We start from the raw sequence: 18,818 nt of genomic DNA on the forward strand, positions 1-18,818 counted from the left end.
TGGTACTACACGCTTGACTCCTTTAAAATGCACCAACTGCTGACAGTTGAAAGGACATACAAGTCTAAAAGCAATGTGAACCAATGCCAGAAATGGGAGGGAAATAAGTGGTTAAACAATTGGCAGAATACTGGATCCCTACCACAAGACAGTGCTGTGTGAGGATCCCACACCCACCCGGGCAACCTGTAAATAAAGTAGGTCGACAAGCCCTGGCCATATTTTGTTTAAAATAGTCTTGGTTCCTTCTAAAAATGTTCTACTACCCCACTCATCGGCCTCCAGGATTCAGAGAGGGCAGGATCCCGTCTCTCCTCCTCTCAGCAGCAGCACTCCATCACCCAAGTGTGGGCCCATGTGATGTGCAACCTGCAGTGCCGACAGGATCAGGGCCAGCCCCCCAGGTCAGTGGACCCACCCGCTACCTTTGCGGTAAGCACCGGCTGTACCTGCATATCTGCCTCGTGGCCCTTGCCTAAGCTGATGATCAGCTGTTCTTTGCCTGACGGCGCTGGGCCTGACCCCAAGATGGCCAGCGCAAAACAGCCTCACATCGAGGCTCTTATCCGTCTCCAGGCAACCATTTAATGTGAGCATATCCGCCGGCAGGAGGAAGGAAGCCAGCCAGACGCAGAAGGCCAGGAGAAAAAGGCCTTGTTTAGCGTTGTTCACTGGTGAGCAAACTTACTGAACTTCTACCAGCTTCATTGTGTCCTGTTTGACTCACACATATGCCCTATTTGTTCCACAGTCATGTACATGGCATCCCCTATATCCACTGTATGAATACATTCCAAACGGTGGTATTACTAATGCATAAGTCGCTATGCTGTTTCCATTAGTCGCAAACCTCCAAATAACTTAGCTTCTGGGCTAACCTTGGACCTGTCTATTGTGTGCAATTTAGCTAATTTCAAACCTGCATACTGTGCATTTTAGCTTCTGGGCTAACTTTGAACCTGAGTACAATATGGTATGGGTATAGGGCTTCTATGTTTGCGCTAGGTTCACTTTAAAATAGATCCTGCTGTGCAGCGTTACCAATACTACAATGTAGGTACACCCATCAGTTCCTACAAACAGTAAAGAAACCTCACAAGCGTAGTAGGCAGATCGCGCGCATGCCTAATAGTCTGTTACAAAAGATTCCAGAGTCAAGGTAAAGATATGACCCAAAACTGGAATATTGTGTCCAAATATTTAATTGAAAATGTCAGCCGACACGTGTTTCGACAAATAGTCGTTTTCAAGGCAGTCTTCTAGTCCTATCATAGATAGCACTTTAAGCACTAGGATAACTATATCGATGCTAATTTGCCATTTACGTATCTATGATAGGACTAGAAGACTGCCTTCAAAACGACTATTTGTCGAAACACTTGTCGGCTGACATTTTCAATTAAATATTTGCACACAATATTCCAGCTTTGGATCATATCTTTGCCTTGACTCTGGAATCTTTTGTAACAGACTATTAGCCATGCGCGCGATCTGCCTGCTACGCTTGTGATATGTTTCTTTACTGTTTGTAGGAACTGATGGGTGTACCTACATTGTAGCATTGGTAACGCTGCGCAGCAGGATCTATTTTAAATTGGACCTAGTGCAAACTTAGAAGCCCTTTACCAATACCATATTGTACTGTTTCATTTAGGGCAGATTTTTGTGCTGGCTGGGGCCCACATTGACTTGTATAATGGCAAATTATTTGCAGAATCGTGATGAGGACAGGGCAACTCTTTTTGCTCCCAGAGGCAGTACAGACAACGTGTTTAGGAACACTCCGGGAATAGCTGAAAGCCTAAGGCAGAAATTCATAAGACTTGAAAGGCTCCCCCGTAAAGAAATTAATAAATATTGGGAGATAGCCTCTCTTACCAACTATCAAGAAAATTCAAAAATTCCAAGGGGATTGAGAAAACTTATTTTTCCGAATCTAGACAGTGAGGAGGACAAAGATCTTGCAGACAAATGGGAGGCTAACCTTAATCAAAGTTCCATGAACATGTTGGAACATTTGATCACACGCTAAAAGGGAACATACTAGGGTAACTCAACAGATTGAGTCTGTCAAAGAGGAGATTGCAAAAATGAGTAATCCAGAAGCCACTAAAAAGAATTGAGAAAATGAATTACATATTAACAGAATACCAGGATGATATTAAATTAAGAAAATTTAGAAAATATTTCAGGGACGACAAAGACTATCGTCAAAATAGGGTTTACACTTTTCAGTCTAAATATGATGTTCCCTATAGGTCACGAGGTAATTCGCCCATTTCCTCTCCAGGTAGTTCCGATCACCGGTGAGGACACTACAGGGTCCAATGTTGGTTTTTAAGATCAAATAAGAAGGCACAAGAAGGGCGCCCAACGAAGCCTCAAACAAGTAAGGTTCCGGAATCCTGCAGATTTGGATATCTCAACTACAAATGCCATATCGGAAGCAAGAGGGGTGGGGGGGGGCAGAAATATAGATATCAACCATCGGTGGATACTAACGAGATCGAGCACGAGGAAATTACAGGGCGTGTGAATGCACCAAGTTTAGTTGTGAATTTATCTGATAGAATTCTGACTAAGTCGGAAGTGTCCGTTGTTAAAGGACTCTCCTTTGCACCGACTTCAGATACTAATTTTGTTGAATTCCACATAGATTTATTTAAATTAATTTGAAAGCTCAAACTCAAAATATTTTGCCACACAGGTTGAGATTTACAGAACTAAACCACCTCTGCACCCTTTGAGTCCCTACACTATGAAGGATATTGAAGATACTTGCACTCTATTATCCATATCTGCGGATATTCCTCCAGATTTTCTTTCAATAAGCAAAGATTTAGGAGTACGTTATAGGATGTTAACTACAAGAGCTGAGACCACAGTCAAAGTTCACACCTTTCTTGGGTAGTGACCGCGTCATAGAAACTTTCTATGAAGCAGTTACTCAGGACATTCATAAACATATGGACAGAATCAACACCAGAAAAGGGAGTAAAAAGCAACATTTTAATTTGACTCGGGCAGAACCGCATTCGTTGAAAGATTTGGCCAAGGACCACACAATTACCATTAAAGAAACTGATAACGGGGGCAATGTGGTGATACTCAATACTCATGATTATGTAGATATGGCTAACCGGCACCTAGCTACCCCCAATTGTTGCGAGATTTTACACTCTAACCCTACCCAAAGAATCTTTAAGGAATTATTAGCAATGATTGATGAATAGTATACTTTGGGTTTCTTGACAGACAATGAGACAAAATATCTGAGCATCTCGGAGCCAACCATTCCCACATTGTATTTTTTACCAAAAATTCATAAACCCTTTGAGAAATTACCAGAGGTTAGATGCATAATGAGTGGGATTGGTTGGGCTACTGAGGGCATCTCCAAGTACTTGGACAATGCCCTTAAAACCTTTGTTTTAAACATGCCCTCATACATCAGGGATACAACACACATGCTACAGATTCTCACAAATGTTAAATGGTTAGATCACTATTTACTGGTCACACTTGATGTGACAGCACTTTATACCAGTATTGATCATAGTTTAGCTATTGCTACTTTAGACTTTACTTATCGTAAAGAATCTACATCACGTTACACACACACACACATTGAAATGTTGAAAAGGTTTTTAGAATTTACTCTCAATAACAATGTTTTGCTTTTCAATGATGCATATTATGCCCAGGTCAAAGGTGTGGCCATGGGCGCTAAATTTGCGCCATCATTGGCCAATTTGTTTATGGCACAAATGGAGGTAACGCATGTTTTGAACAACAATGATATTGTATTGATAATGTCTTATGGAAACGTTTTATTGATGTTTTTTTAATATGGTCTGGCACTCAAGAACGTTTTCAACAATTTTTGGCATATATCAATGATAATTCTTTTGGGATTTCCTTCACTGGGCATTGTAATTCTGAATCTATTGACGTTCTGGATCTTAGGATTTTCATATTGGATGGTAATATTAATACCAAAACCGATCGTAAACCTACAGAAGCAAATTCGACACTCTTCTCTACTAGCTGTCATCGCAGCTCTACCATGCACAACATACCAGGTGGAGAATTTTATAGGGCCCGACGAAATTGTAGTAGGGAAGATGACTTTGTTGCAGAATGTAAGCTTCTATCTAACAGATTTATCCAAAGGGGTTATAGCAAAGAGAATATTAGAACATGTCACATGAGGTATCATGGATAGAACAACTATGCATACTGTGCATTTTAGCTTCTGGGCTAACCTTGAACCTGCCAACTGCGTGCATTCTAGTTAACTTTGAACCTGCCTATTGTGTGTAATTTAGCTAATTCTGAACCTGCCTACTGTGCATTGTAACTTCCGAGCTAACTTTGAACCTGCATACTGTGTGCATCTAGCTAACTTTGAACCTGCCCAGTGTGTGCCTGGATCATTTCCTGAACCCACACTACCCAGCCTACTGACAAATCACCATGTCCTCTTTCCACAGAGCCACCCTGACCTTAGCCTCACTGCTCCCCTTAATGCACCCAGCCACCCCATTCCGCCCTCACTCCTCCCTCCTACATCTCACCTCAAACCAACTAGCATAGTGCCTTTAAACCTTGCCTCTAGTGAGTCACTGAGCCCGCTAGAATGGCTGCATCGCTTTGCCACACCACCAACAACTCTTATCGCTCTCTTGGTCCACTACAGGAACCTGTTACACTTCGGGCTTCCCTGCGGGCTTCCTTGCAGAATACGACTCCTTTACAAGCTCCTCTGTGGAGCAGATACAGGTTGCCATGGCTCCTGTACAAACTACAACGTAGTCCGTGTCAGCTGACACGTCCTGTACGTGGAAGACGTACGGCAAGACACGCCCCCAAACAGCTTTGAAACCACCGTCTTTCAAGGGGCTCGTTGCTGCTAATTAGCATTACAAGCTACAGCGGTTACGTCCGTTTACTCCTTTGTGTTTCCTCCGCATGAATTCCTAATCTGCCTACCTGGTTCTGACCTTTGCCTGGCTTGCCTCCTCCTTTATTCCTGTCGTGCTCGCCTGGCTTTTGACCCGGAACGTTATTGGATCATTCTTCCTGCTGTCTCTTGCGGTACCTCATCCCAGCCAGCTGCTACCAGACGCGGAACGACTTTGCCCTCCTCGAAGGTGACTTGCTATCAACCATCCGGAACTCTTCTATGCCTTATCTGGATGCGTGTGTGCTTGGGTACATATTTGTAGTTGGCAACTCCATCTCTGCTATTTGTAATTATTTCTCCAGGGCCTTGATTGGATTTTTCCTTTTGTTGGATTTTGGGACATTGAGTGACTGTCTTGTGAACTTGTCTTCAAGTGCATATAAACGCTTTGCTGATTCTGCACCAACCCGGCACTAGTGCAACCCTCGTGCCGCTCGGGTTTATTTCCCTATACTAACATTCCTGTTTGTTGTTTTCTCCTATCGTTGTCTTCTGTTTCCTGGACTATTATCCATCCTCAAAATACCCATATTTCAGGTTGGTTGTCATTGGTTCAATACTTTAGGAAGTCTCTTTAGAATTATTTCCACTCACTGTGCTTATTCATATTTTGTAGATTCACCCCGGGGAAGCTCCACTCCAATACTTACCTAGGTATTTTCCTGTATTATACTGCTGTTCTGATTGCTTGGTTTATTTTCAACACTGTATAATATCTTTGTATTCCTTTGCAGCATTGGTATTGGCGGTGTGTGTTCTCCCCGCTCTTTTATTCAATTGACACCTCTGTCTGTCCCAATCGAAACAGCGGAGAAGTACATTGTAGAAAAGAGCCCCTCTTTGAGGAAGCCTGAGTCTTGTACTCAGGGGAGCTGGGATGGAAGGCTGAATATTGGTTCTTGTACAACCATCATCTCCAAGGTCACTCATCCACGTCTTGGGCCTACTTCGGAGTGGTGAGTAACAGAACCAAAGACTAGGCTCCTGATTCCTCAAACACAATGACAGTTTACTGTTCAAAGAATCGCAACGCAAATCCCAATATCTTGACCATGAAATCCTCTAGCACTTTGCCACAACCACCTAGTATTAAAGGAGCCCTAATCAACGCATGCTCCCTTGTAGCCCATGCTTCAGAGATCGCTGACCTCATTGTTTCAAATAGCCTAGACATCCTGGCAGTCACAGAAACCTGGTTACACCAGGCAGCTGGAACTGCACTTTCCATTGCCCTACCTGAAGGTTACACTATCTTCAGGGCAGACAGAACTGTTGGCAAAGGTGGAGGATTAGCCTTCATTGCCAAAACCCAGCTAGCACTCAGAGCCATCCCATCTGCTAGCTTCCCGTCTGCAGAACTCTTCTCGGTGAAACTAACCCTTTCACCCACCCAAACTATACTCTTACACCTTATCTACCGGCCTCCGGGCCCATCTCTCTCCTTTGAGGAGGATATCCTGAACCTCCTCTCTTCTCACACTAAACTCGGATCCCAAACAATCCTCCTAGGTGACATGAACCTTGGCCTCCTAGATCCTAATGATCCTCAAGCCCTAGCTGTGGACAACTCCATCTCCAACATGGGTTTCATACACAGACTCGCAACACCCACCCACTCCAAAGATGGAACGCTGGACTGGATCTCGGACTTAAATTGTTCCATATCCATTAACCAAAATGAACCTGTAGCCTGGTCAGACCACCATCTCATCCTATCCTAGGACCATCCCCCAATCAAAACGCTCCCAAACGCGACCGCAGCCCTATGTCCGGTGCAGCCTCTATTGTGCAGCCACCCAGGTAGCTTAGGGTTAGGATATGTGCTCTTCAACATAAGCCTGGCCAACCAGGCCCTGGAGAGTGTCACAGCATGCTCTGTAATCCCCTAGTGTTGGTGGCCTTGGTGACGATGATCTTGCTGGAATACTGATGCCTTTTTTCCTCCCAGAAGCCCCAGAAGCCTAGTGAAATGAAGGGGTGTGCCCCTCTCACTGGCCTCTGTTTACCCTCTGGCTAACTGAAATGAGTTCTGGGCTTTCCATGCAAATGTATCCATTCGGGAGAGAGCTAGGAATAGGAAGGCTCTTTCTGCAGGCTCGGTGGGGAAGAGTCAGAGAGCTACATGCCTGAGGCATCTTTCTTCCTCCTTCGCTCATTGTGTTCCCTGACTTCTTACTCTCTGCCAGGCCAGGCCCTGTTTCCTTTACTGCCAACCCCCCTAACCCCTCGTCTTCCACCTACTTCCCGCTCTATTATGCCTTCTCCTTTTTTGCTCTCTTCTATGGCCCTTTGAAAAGGAATGCAGGCCTAGCTAAGCCTCATGAAGGAAATCTACCAACAAAAGATGCATTCCTCACTTATGGGAGGTGCTGTGAGACGAGCAGAGCAAGAAGGGCTGAAGGGGCGATTGGGTTGTTGAGTCAGGAAGCACCAGAGGTGTAGCCAGGATTGTCTAGCAAATGGGGCCTGATGCTAATGTAGTTGGGCCCACTGCACTGAGAAAAATATCTGTAAATACCCACACAGCGCTGCTGAGGTTACACTTTTCCCCTCGTTTTTTCCAGTCAGTTGGGGCCAGAGAAACAAGCTTTTCTATGGCCGTTACCAAGGCCAGAGTGCAGAAAACAAAAGTTGCTTTTGGGCGAATATATCTTTCTTCTGCATGCCCCTGTGAGCATATCCATTTGCATTGTGAAACATGTTCACTGAAGAAAATGGGGATAGAACATCTGGCCCCCCAGCTCCACCAAATACCAGCTAACTGCAGTCGCCTAGAGGTTAAGTGCTTGCGTTACAGCGCTGGGGGCCTGGGTTCGAGTCCTGGTTTCGGCTGGGGGCCTGGGTTCGAGTCCTGCTTTCGGCACTTAAACGGGATAGTGGGGTAACGGGATAGTGGGGTAATCTCCTTGTACAGTTGCTGTGGAACATAGCAGAGAAGTGGGACTGAGGGAGTGCAGGCTAAAGGAGGAGGTAGGGCAGGCAAAAGGGAGAGGGAGGGTGGATGCAGGGGTCCCTGTGGAGAGGAGGCGGGGTCGCCCTAGAAGGGCTCTCCTCTGAGAGCAGGAAACTGAATTTCCATGTTGCCTTCCTTTGGCATATTATATCTATCTTTCAACCCAATTCAGAGGATGTTTTGCCTCACGGAGAGATGATAATCATAGTGAGGTGTCAGCCACTAATAGCTAAGCAGGTCAGTTAAATCTTTGACTTTGTCATTGGGGTGTACTGATATGCGCTGGGCAGTCTTCTGGCCCGTGCTACTGTATGCATTCTTATTGCTGCTTGTTCATGATTCCTAAATGTAAACACTCTGCTCTCAAAAGTGAAAGATTTGAAAGACTCTTGATGCAACAAGCATTTCCCACTCTTTGTCCTGGGGGTGAGAGGGCTGCTTTCTGCCTTTAACACCCTCAATTTTGGAGTGGCTGGCTCCACCACTGAGAATGAGGGCCTCATCCTGGTCGGAAACGGGCAGAGGTCTGCGCCCTGCGAATGCTCCCAAACGCGACCACAGCCCTTACGGGCACAGCCCTATGTCCGGTGCAGCCTCTATTGTGCAGCCACCCAGGTAGCTTAGGGTTAGGATATGTGCTCTTCAACATAAGCCTGGCCAACCAGGCCCTGGAGAGTGTCACAGCATGCTCTGTAATCCCCTAGTGTTGGTGGCCTTGGTGACGATGATCTTGCTGGAATACTGATGCCTTTTTTCCTCCCAGAAGCCCCAGAAGCCTAGTGAAATGAAGGGGTGTGCCCCTCTCACTGGCCTCTGTTTACCCTCTGGCTAACTGAAATGAGTTCTGGGCTTTCCATGCAAATGTATCCATTCGGGAGAGAGCTAGGAATAGGAAGGCTCTTTCTGCAGGCTCGGTGGGGAAGAGTCAGAGAGCTACATGCCTGAGGCATCTTTCTTCCTCCTTCGCTCATTGTGTTCCCTAACGTCTTACTCTCTGCCAGGCCAGGCCCTGTTTCCTTTACTGCCAACCCTCCTAACCCCTCGTCTTCCACCTACTTCCCGCTCTATTATGCCTTCTCCTTTTTTGCTCTCTTCTATGGCCCTTTGAAAAGGAATGCAGGCCTAGCTAAGCCTCATGAAGGAAATCTACCAACAAAAGATGCATTCCTCACTTATGGGAGGTGCTGTGAGACAAGCAGAGCAAGAAGGGCTGAAGGGGTGATTGGGTTGTTGAGTCAGGAAGCACCAGAGGTGTAGCCAGGATTGTCTAGCAAATGGGGCCTGATGCTAATGTAGTTGGGCCCACTGCACTGAGAAAATTATCTGTAAATACCCACACAGCGCTGCTGAGGTTACACTTTTCCCCTCGTTTTTTCCAGTCAGTTGGGGCCAGAGAAACAAGCGTTTCTATGGCCGTTACCAAGGCCAGAGTGCAGAAAACAAAGGCACAATTGTTAGTATGAATGCAGGTATTGAAGGGGCATTAGCTGTTGGCTGATTGCACAGGGCAATTCATAGCCATTTAAAAATAAATAAATAAAGGTTTTAAAAAAATAAAAACATGCCCTTTTAAAACAAAATAAAAAAAACACCCTGCAGATTCCAGACATTGGATTCGAACTCAGGTCTCCAGCATTCCAAGACCAAGCACTTACCACTTGAACCACTGGCGGCTGTGCTTCTGAAAGTTGCTTTTGGGCGAATATATCTTTCTTCTGCATGCCCCTGTGAGCATATCCATTTGCATTGTGAAACATGTTCACTGAAGAAAATGGGGATAGAACATCTGGCCCCCCAGCTCCACCAAATACCAGCTAACTGCAGTGGCCTAGAGGTTGGGGCCTGGGTTCGAGTCCTGCTTTCGGCACTTAAACGGGATAGTGGGGTAATCTCCTTGTACAGTTGCTGTGGAACATAGCAGAGAAGTGGGACTGAGGGAGTGCAGGCTAAAGGAGGAGGTAGGGCAGGCAAAAGGGAGAGGGAGGGTGGATGCAGGGGTCCCTGTGGAGAGGAGGCGGGGTCACCCTAGAAGGGCATGGCGTAGGTTCCTTGGTAAAGGAAGGAAGGGAGGAAGAAAGCATAGAGGAGGCCAGGAAGTGCAGGGTACAAAGGAGGAAGCAGGTTAGGCTAAAGGGTTGTGCCGGATGAGGAAAAAAATGTCAGCCCATTGTGGGGTCCATTCCATCCTCCTCACACCCTTTTTTCCCCCTCCTCAATGGCCCCTTTCACCACATTAGCAGCGCTGTGTGGGTATTTACAGATAATTTTCTCAGTGCAGTGGGCCCAACTACATTAGCATCAGGCCCCATTTGCTAGACAATCCTGGCTACACCTCTGGTGCTTCCTGACTCAACAACCCAATCACCCCTTCAGCCCTTCTTGCTCTGCTCGTCTCACAGCACCTCCCATAAGTGAGGAATGCATCTTTTGTTGGTAGATTTCCTTCATGAGGCTTAGCTAGGCCTGCATTCCTTTTCAAAGGGCCATAGAAGAGAGCAAAAAAGGAGAAGGCATAATAGAGCGGGAAGTAGGTGGAAGACGAGGGGTTAGGAGGGTTGGCAGTAAAGGAAACAGGGCCTGGCCTGGCAGAGAGTAAGACGTTAGGGAACACAATGAGCGAAGGAGGAAGAAAGATGCCTCAGGCATGTAGCTCTCTGACTCTTCCCCACCGAGCCTGCAGAAAGAGCCTTCCTCTTCCTAGCTCTCTCCCGAATGGATACATTTGCATGGAAAGCCCAGAACTCATTTCAGTTAGCCAGAGGGTAAACAGAGGCCAGTGAGAGGGGCACACCCCTTCATTTCACTAGGCTTCTGGGGCTTCTGGGAGGAAAAAAGGCATCAGTATTCCAGCAAGATCATCGTCACCAAGGCCACCAACACTAGGGGATTACAGAGCATGCTGTGACACTCTCCAGGGCCTGGTTGGCCCGGCTTATGTTGAAGAGCACATATCCTAACCCTAAGCTACCTGGGTGGCTGCACAATAGAGGCTGCACCGGACATAGGGCTGTGCCCGTAAGGGCTGTGGTCGCGTTTGGGAGCGTTAGGGACGTGTGGAGGACGCAGGGCGCAGACCTCTGCCCGTTTCCGACCAGGATGAGGCCCTCATTCTCAGTGGTGGAGCCAGCCACTCCAAAATTGAGGGTGTTAAAGGCAGAAAGCAGCCCTCTCACCCCCAGGACAAAGAGTGGGAAATGCTTGTTGCATCAAGAGTCTTTCAAATCTTTCACTTTTGAGAGCAGAGTGTTTACATTTAGGAATCATGAACAAGCAGCAATAAGAATGCATACAGTAGCACGGGCCAGAAGACTGCCCAGCGCATATCAGTACACCCCAATGACAAAGTCAAAGATTTAACTGACCTGCTTAGCTATTAGTGGCTGACACCTCACTATGATTATCATCTCTCCGTGAGGCAAAACATCCTCTGAATTGGGTTGAAAGATAGATATAATATGCCAAAGGAAGGCAACATGGAAATTCAGTTTCCTGCTCTCAGAGGAAGGAGGGTCGACAGCCCAATGTGTTAATGCACCTACTGCACCCTCCTATGTGTAGCCTGCAGGCGACACATTCAGTTGCTGGTGAGGTGCTGATACAGGTTTGCTCGCTATGCAGGGGCTGGTGGTCACCCCGCAGCACCTCGAGAAAGTGTCCTGTTTGAGTCCCAGGGCAATTATTGTATCAACCATGACCCGTAGAAAACACCTTTTCCCCTCGTTTTTTTCCAGTCAATTGGGGCCAGAGAGACAAACTTTTGTATGGGCGTTACCTAGGCCAGAGTGCAGAAAACAAAGGCACAACTGCTAGTAGGGATGCAGGTATTGAAGGGGCATTAGCTGTTGGCTGACGGCTCAGGGCAATGCATACCCATTTTCAATTAAAAAATATATTTTTTTAAATTTAAAGAAACATGCCCAGGAAACTGAGGACATTGGATTAGAACTCAGGTCTCCAGCATGCCAAGACCAAGTACTTACCACTTGAGCCACTGGTGGCTGTGCTCCTGAGGGTAGCTTTTGGGCGTATATATCTTTCTTCTGCATGCCCCCCCTTCCCCCCAGCATACCCATTTCAATTGTGAAACATGTTCACTGGAGCCAAGGAGGATAGAACATCTGGCCCCCCAGCTCCACCAAATACCAGCTAACTGCAGTGGCCTAGAGGTTAAGTGCTTGCGTTACAGCGCTGGGGGGGGCCTGGGTTCGAGTCCTGCTTTCGGCACTTAAACGGGATAGTGGGGTAATCTCCTTGTACAGTTGCTGTGGAACATAGCAGAGAAGTGGGACTGAGGGAGTGCAGGCTAAAGGAGGAGGTAGGGCAGGCAAAAGGGAGAGGGAGGGTGGATGCAGGGGTCCCTGTGGAGAGGAGGCGGGGTCGCCCTAGAAGGGCATGGCGTAGGTTCCTTGGTGAAGGAAGGGAGGAAGAAAGCATAGAGGAGGCCAGGAAGTGCAGGGTACAAAGGAGGTTAGGCTAAAGGGTTGTGCCGGATGAGGAAAAAAATGTCAGCCCATTGTGGGGTCCATTCCATCATCCTCGCACCCTTTTTTCCCCCTCCTCAATGGCCCCTTTCACCACATTAGGACCCTCCTTTTTACACACTCCCCCCCCCTCCACTATTCAGGGCCCTATTACCCCCCCTCACACTACCCCGGGGCCCACTTTATCCTGCATCCCCATGCTTCTCTTCTCCTACCCCCCCAGCCCCTTCCTCTTCTCCACAGAGACCCCTTCATCCAGCCCTACCTTCCCTTTATTTACTCTGCACTTCCTCTCCCCCACCTCCACAGTCCTGCCTCTCTGCTTTCTTCCACCCTCCCTAACTCATTACATAACCACTGAACCTTTTAGAAGGACTGTAGGTCCCCCCCAACTACTCGGTTTCTGTGCCGAAAGCAGTACTCGAACCCATGCCCCCAGCGCTGTAATGCAAGCACTTAACCTCTAGGCCACTGCAGTTAGCTGGTGTTTGGTGGAGCAGGGGGCCAGATGTTCTATCCTCCTTGGCTCCAGTGAACATGTTTCACAATTGAAATGGGTATGCTGGGGGGAAGGGGGGGCATGCAGAAGAAAGATATATATGCCCAAAAGCTACCCTCAGGAGCACAGCCACCAGTGGCTCAAGTGGTAAGTACTTGGTCTTGGCATGCTGGAGACCTGAGTTCTAATCCAATGTCCTCAGTCTCCTGGGCATGTTTCTTTAAATTTAAAAAAATATATTTTTTAATTGAAAATGGGTATGCATTGCCCTGAGCGGTCAGCCAACAGCTAATGCCCCTTCAATACCTGCATCCCTACTAGCAGTTGTGCCTTTGTTTTCTGCACTCTGGCCTAGGTAACGCCCATACAAAAGTTTGTCTCTCTGGCCCCAATTGACTGGAAAAAAACGAGGGGAAAAGGTGTTTTCTACGGGTCATGGTTGATACAATAATTGCCCTGGGACTCAAACAGGACACTTTCTCGAGGTGCTGCGGGGTGACCACCAGCCCCTGCATAGCGAGCAAACCTGTATCAGCACCTCACCAGCAACTGAATGTGTCGCCTGCAGGCTACACATAGGAGGGTGCAGTAGGTGCATTAACACATTGGGCTGTCGACCCTCCTTCCTCTGAGAGCAGGAAACTGAATTTCCATGTTGCCTTCCTTTGGCATATTATATCTATCTTTCAACCCAATTCAGAGGATGTTTTGCCTCACGGAGAGATGATAATCATAGTGAGGTGTCAGCCACTAATAGCTAAGCAGGTCAGTTAAATCTTTGACTTTGTCATTGGGGTGTACTGATATGCGCTGGGCAGTCTTCTGGCCCGTGCTACTGTATGCATTCTTATTGCTGCTTGTTCATGATTCCTAAATGTAAACACTCTGCTCTCAAAAGTGAAAGATTTGAAAGACTCTTGATGCAACAAGCATTTCCCACTCTTTGTCCTGGGGGTGAGAGGGCTGCTTTCTGCCTTTAACACCCTCAATTTTGGAGTGGCTGGCTCCACCACTGAGAATGAGGGCCTCATCCTGGTCGGAAACGGGCAGAGGTCTGCGCCCTGCGAATGCTCCCAAACGCGACCACAGCCCTTACGGGCACAGCCCTATGTCCGGTGCAGCCTCTATTGTGCAGCCACCCAGGTAGCTTAGGGTTAGGATATGTGCTCTTCAACATAAGCCTGGCCAACCAGGCCCTGGAGAGTGTCACAGCATGCTCTGTAATCCCCTAGTGTTGGTGGCCTTGGTGACGATGATCTTGCTGGAATACTGATGCCTTTTTTCCTCCCAGAAGCCCCAGAAGCCTAGTGAAATGAAGGGGTGTGCCCCTCTCACTGGCCTCTGTTTACCCTCTGGCTAACTGAAATGAGTTCTGGGCTTTCCATGCAAATGTATCCATTCGGGAGAGAGCTAGGAAGAGGAAGGCTCTTTCTGCAGGCTCGGTGGGGAAGAGTCAGAGAGCTACATGCCTGAGGCATCTTTCTTCCTCCTTCGCTCATTGTGTTCCCTAACGTCTTACTCTCTGCCAGGCCAGGCCCTGTTTCCTTTACTGCCAACCCTCCTAACCCCTCGTCTTCCACCTACTTCCCGCTCTATTATGCCTTCTCCTTTTTTGCTCTCTTCTATGGCCCTTTGAAAAGGAATGCAGGCCTAGCTAAGCCTCATGAAGGAAATCTACCAACAAAAGATGCATTCCTCACTTATGGGAGGTGCTGTGAGACGAGCAGAGCAAGAAGGGCTGAAGGGGTGATTGGGTTGTTGAGTCAGGAAGCACCAGAGGTGTAGCCAGGATTGTCTAGCAAATGGGGCCTGATGCTAATGTAGTTGGGCCCACTGCACTGAGAAAATTATCTGTAAATACCCACACAGCGCTGCTGAGGTTACACTTTTCCCCTCGTTTTTTCCAGTCAGTTGGGGCCAGAGAAACAAGCTTTTCTATGGCCGTTACCAAGGCCAGAGTGCAGAAAACAAAGGCACAATTGTTAGTATGAATGCAGGTATTGAAGGGGCATTAGCTGTTGGCTGATTGCACAGGGCAATTCATAGCCATTTAAAAATAAATAAATAAAGGTTTTAAAAAAATAAAAACATACCCTTTTAAAACAAAATAAAAAAAACACCCTGCAGATTCCAGACATTGGATTCGAACGGCTGTGCTTCTGAAAGTTGCTTTTGGGCGAATATATCTTTCTTCTGCATGCCCCTGTGAGCATATCCATTTGCATTGTGAAACATGTTCACTGAAGAAAATGGGGATAGAACATCTGGCCCCCCAGCTCCACCAAATACCAGCTAACTGCAGTGGCCTAGAGGTTAAGTGCTTGCGTTACAGCGCTGGGGGGGCCTGGGTTCGAGTCCTACTTTCCGCACTTAAACGGGATAGTGGGGTAATCTCCTTGTACAGTTGCTGTGGAACATAGCAGAGAAGTGGGACTGAGGGAGTGCAGGCTAAAGGAGGAGGTAGGGCAGGCAAAAGGGAGAGGGAGGGTGGATGCAGGGGTCCCTGTGGAGAGGAGGCGAGGCGGGGTCGCCCTAGAAGGGCATGGCGTAGGTTCCTTGGTGAAGGAAGGGAGGAAGAAAGCATAGAGGAGGCCAGGAAGTGCAGGGTACAAAGGAGGTTAGGCTAAAGGGTTGTGCCGGATGAGGAAAAAAATGTCAGCCCATTGTGGGGTCCATTCCATCCTCCTCGCACCCTTTTTTCCCCCTCCTCAATGGCCCCTTTCACCACATTAGGACCCTCCTTTTTACACACTCCCCCCCCCTCCACTATTCAGGGCCCTATTACCCCCCTCACACTACCCCGGGGCCCACTTTATCCTGCATCCCCATGCTTCTCTCCTCCTACCCCCCCAGCCCCTTCCTCTTCTCCACAGAGACCCCTTCATCCAGCCCTACCTTCCCTTTATTTACTCTGCACTTCCTCTCCCCCACCTCCACAGTCCTGCCTCTCTGCTTTCTTCCACCCTCCCTAACTCATTACATAACCACTGAACCTTTTAGAAGGACTGTAGGTCCCCCCCAACTACTCCGTTTCTGTGCCGAAAGCAGTACTCGAACCCATGCCCCCAGCGCTGTAATGCAAGCACTTAACCTCTAGGCCACTGCAGTTAGCTGGTGTTTGGTGGAGCAGGGGGCCAGATGTTCTATCCTCCTTGGCTCCAGTGAACATGTTTCACAATTGAAATGGGTATGCTGGGGGGAAGGGGGGGCATGCAGAAGAAAGATATATACGCCCAAAAGCTACCCTCAGGAGCACAGCCACCAGTGGCTCAAGTGGTAAGTACTTGGTCTTGGCATGCTGGAGACCTGAGTTCTAATCCAATGTCCTCAGTCTCCTGGGCATGTTTCTTTAAATTTAAAAAAATATATTTTTTAATTGAAAATGGGTATGCATTGCCCTGAGCGGTCAGCCAACAGCTAATGCCCCTTCAATACCTGCATCCCTACTAGCAGTTGTGCCTTTGTTTTCTGCACTCTGGCCTAGGTAACGCCCATACAAAAGTTTGTCTCTCTGGCCCCAATTGACTGGAAAAAAACGAGGGGAAAAGGTGTTTTCTACGGGTCATGGTTGATACAATAATTGCCCTGGGACTCAAACAGGACACTTTCTCGAGGTGCTGCGGGGTGACCACCAGCCCCTGCATAGCGAGCAAACCTGTATCAGCACCTCACCAGCAACTGAATGTGTCGCCTGCAGGCTACACATAGGAGGGTGCAGTAGGTGCATTAACACATTGGGCTGTCGACCCTCCTTCCTCTGAGAGCAGGAAACTGAATTTCCATGTTGCCTTCCTTTGGCATATTATATCTATCTTTCAACCCAATTCAGAGGATGTTTTGCCTCACGGAGAGATGATAATCATAGTGAGGTGTCAGCCACTAATAGCTAAGCAGGTCAGTTAAATCTTTGACTTTGTCATTGGGGTGTACTGATATGCGCTGGGCAGTCTTCTGGCCCGTGCTACTGTATGCATTCTTATTGCTGCTTGTTCATGATTCCTAAATGTAAACACTCTGCTCTCAAAAGTGAAAGATTTGAAAGACTCTTGATGCAACAAGCATTTCCCACTCTTTGTCCTGGGGGTGAGAGGGCTGCTTTCTGCCTTTAACACCCTCAATTTTGGAGTGGCTGGCTCCACCACTGAGAATGAGGGCCTCATCCTGGTCGGAAACGGGCAGAGGTCTGCGCCCTGCGAATGCTCCCAAACGCGACCACAGCCCTTACGGGCACAGCCCTATGTCCGGTGCAGCCTCTATTGTGCAGCCACCCAGGTAGCTTAGGGTTAGGATATGTGCTCTTCAACATAAGCCTGGCCAACCAGGCCCTGGAGAGTGTCACAGCATGCTCTGTAATCCCCTAGTGTTGGTGGCCTTGGTGACGATGATCTTGCTGGAATACTGATGCCTTTTTTCCTCCCAGAAGCCCCAGAAGCCTAGTGAAATGAAGGGGTGTGCCCCTCTCACTGGCCTCTGTTTACCCTCTGGCTAACTGAAATGAGTTCTGGGCTTTCCATGCAAATGTATCCATTCGGGAGAGAGCTAGGAAGAGGAAGGCTCTTTCTGCAGGCTCGGTGGGGAAGAGTCAGAGAGCTACATGCCTGAGGCATCTTTCTTCCTCCTTCGCTCATTGTGTTCCCTAACATCTTACTCTCTGCCAGGCCAGGCCCTGTTTCCTTTACTGCCAACCCTCCTAACCCCTCGTCTTCCACCTACTTCCCGCTCTATTATGCCTTCTCCTTTTTTGCTCTCTTCTATGGCCCTTTGAAAAGGAATGCAGGCCTAGCTAAGCCTCATGAAGGAAATCTACCAACAAAAGATGCATTCCTCACTTATGGGAGGTGCTGTGAGACGAGCAGAGCAAGAAGGGCTGAAGGGGTGATTGGGTTGTTGAGTCAGGAAGCACCAGAGGTGTAGCCAGGATTGTCTAGCAAATGGGGCCTGATGCTAATGTAGTTGGGCCCACTGCACTGAGAAAATTATCTGTAAATACCCACACAGCGCTGCTGAGGTTACACTTTTCCCCTCGTTTTTTCCAGTCAGTTGGGGCCAGAGAAACAAGCTTTTCTATGGCCGTTACCAAGGCCAGAGTGCAGAAAACAAAGCACAATTGTTAGTATGAATGCAGGTAGTGAAGGGGCATTAGCTGTTGGCTGATTGCACAGGGCAATTCATAGCCATTTAAAAATAAATAAATAAAGGTTTTAAAAAAATAAAAACATGCCCTTTTAAAACAAAATAAAAAAAACACCCTGCAGATTCCAGACATTGGATTCGAACGGCTGTGCTTCTGAAAGTTGCTTTTGGGCGAATATATCTTTCTTCTGCATGCCCCTGTGAGCATATCCATTTGCATTGTGAAACATGTTCACTGAAGAAAATGGGGATAGAACATCTGGCCCCCCAGCTCCACCAAATACCAGCTAACTGCAGTGGCCTAGAGGTTAAGTGCTTGCGTTACAGCGCTGGGGGGCCTGGGTTCGAGTCCTGCTTTCGGCACTTAAACGGGATAGTGGGGTAATCTCCTTGTACAGTTGCTGTGGAACATAGCAGAGAAGTGGGACTGAGGGAGTGCAGGCTAAAGGAGGAGGTAGGGCAGGCAAAAGGGAGAGGGAGGGTGGATGCAGGGGTCCCTGTGGAGAGGAGGCGGGGTTGCCCTAGAAGGGCATGGCGTAGGTTCCTTGGTGAAGGAAGGGAGGAAGAAAGCATAGAGGAGGCCAGGAAGTGCAGGGTACAAAGGAGGTTAGGCTAAAGGGTTGTGCCGGATGAGGAAAAAAATGTCAGCCCATTGTGGGGTCCATTCCATCCTCCTCGCACCCTTTTTTCCCCCTCCTCAATGGCCCCTTTCACCACATTAGGACCCTCCTTTTTACACACTCCCCCCCCCCCCCCCTCCACTATTCAGGGCCCTATTACCCCCCT

The sequence above is a fragment of the Ambystoma mexicanum genome, chromosome 2q (assembly GCF_040938575.1).
Source record: "Ambystoma mexicanum isolate Mex_15411 chromosome 2q, UKY_AmexF1_1, whole genome shotgun sequence".
In the NCBI taxonomy this organism is placed as follows: Eukaryota; Metazoa; Chordata; class Amphibia; order Caudata; family Ambystomatidae; genus Ambystoma; species Ambystoma mexicanum.